Consider the following 2,007-nt stretch of genomic DNA (forward strand, 5'->3'; position numbering starts at 1 on the left):
AGAAGCATGTAAAATTCCTAAGCATTTTGATGTGTAATGAAAATGAAGAAATGGCCTACACCCCTCTTTTATTTCCTTGACTTGCAATCTCTCACTCTTATCCCCTTTGATGTGGGCACATTGGTGTCGAGAAGGTGGGACATGGTGGGCCATCCAAAATGCCTGAGATGGGACATGACTAAGTGGCCCATACCCACTAGAAGAGTTCATATCTCTAACGTTTCTTCACTCATTGGCTATTCCACACATCATCACTGAAACTTAAAAGGAAAGCCGACCTACCGCCAATGTGGGCACCTAAATTAGGAAATCGTCGGAGATTTTCACTGTTACATCATTGACAGGAAAGTAATGCGACAAAAGTTCTTGGAGCGAATGGATGATTGATGATGAACAATTCCAGGCCCACTTATGAACTTTTTCTTTTATTTTAGACCTCCTTGGGGTCCACAAAAATGGCTCGCGGGTGTGGTCTTTTAGTCCAGTAAAGCCAAGTCTTCTCCTCTTTACTTCTTAGTAATTTTATACACCACAAATCCTCAACACATGATAGTGATTGCCAGTGAAGTATGTCATGCCACAGCGCGTCCCACGGCCCAATCTCTAGAACAATAATCTTACAATCCTTACACATGATTGCCAGATTATGTACGAATTGGCATAAGGAATGCACAAGCATGCCTGATCGAGGGCCTTCACCATGCACTCCATATAAGAAGTAGAATCCAAATTCATTGAAAACATCAGGTAGAACAGGTATTCTTAGCCATGGGAAGATTTGGTCGACCAAACTTGAGGCTTTCACTTATAGAACACAGCTGAGGGAAGGTTTCCCAACCCTTAGCTTGAAAACTTTCGCTGTATTCCACACACTTAACATAGCCCAATTGGTCGGTACATAATCATTGTCGTCACATGACTCATCATGTGGATAAGCGACCCATGTACCCAAGCTCAACTTATTCTTGACGATCTGATTGATATCTCACGGGAAGAATTCGGTCGTGCCCATGAATCGACGGTAGAGATGCTTGGCTTGCTCCATCTTGATCTTCGTGATCTTAATCCTAGATGATATACGGATAGTACGTCTGTGGACAGGGTTTACTAGTATCATAGACATCCGAAACTTGATAAACCCTAGCTTGCTAATGAATAGCTTGAGCGAAGCTTTGTTGTCCTTCTTAGTGGCCATATAGGCGTATTCAACATAATTAGAATCAAACCACTGCTCAAGTCGCCGTACCAAGCTCGAACCAATCCTTCTCCTATGATGAAGGGGTGAGACTCGAAGGCTGAGTATATAGCCAACCATAGCTTGATCTTTGGATGGGCCACTTACTGTTGCGATCTTTATCGAACCACGAATGACCCCTACCACCTCATTTTCCAATTCAGCAACCTGGAGTAATCAAAATCAAGAACCAACATTATTACTACAATGAAAGGGAACAAAAGAAGACGAACAAGATACGGGTTGGGGGGGGGGGCAACATTTTGTATTGTGGGCTGTTTCAAACCCTACAGATGGGGTCACCCATAGTGTTAGTGAAGAGAAATGATCTCTCTCTAAGCCCCACTTCACACTTCCTCTCAATTTTTTCCCATACCATAAGACGAACACCATCAGGAAGTCGATCATGAACTTCGTCCAAAAAGAAGATGAAACATTCTTCCAAATTTGGGAGCGGTTTAAGGATCTTGACAGTTCATGCCCACAACACAGTTTTGAAATGTGGCGCATAACAAGTTTCTTTCATGACGGACTGACATCCTCCATGCACCAATTTGTCAAGACGATGTGCAATGGAGAATTCATAAATAAAAATGCTGATGAAGTGTGGGATTACTTTGACAAACTCGCTAAAACCGCACAATCATGGGACATCTCCTCAAGACCTAGTACCACATTTAAGCCTAATCAATCAAAGGAGAGGGGTGGAATATACTTGTTGAAGGAGGATGACGATATAAATGCTAAAGTAGCCAGTCTCACACGAAAACTCG

The 2,007-nt window shown here is 42.7% G+C and overlaps 1 pseudogene; it reads right to left on the reverse strand.

Annotated features, from left to right (window-relative positions):
- Positions 1-430: 430 nt before the first annotated feature.
- On the reverse strand, positions 431-1,613 carry LOC131254290 (probable N-acetyltransferase HLS1; annotated as a pseudogene).
- Positions 1,614-2,007: the final 394 nt, after the last annotated feature.

This window comes from Magnolia sinica, chromosome 8 (assembly GCF_029962835.1).
Source record: "Magnolia sinica isolate HGM2019 chromosome 8, MsV1, whole genome shotgun sequence".
NCBI classification, from domain to species: Eukaryota; Viridiplantae; Streptophyta; class Magnoliopsida; order Magnoliales; family Magnoliaceae; genus Magnolia; species Magnolia sinica.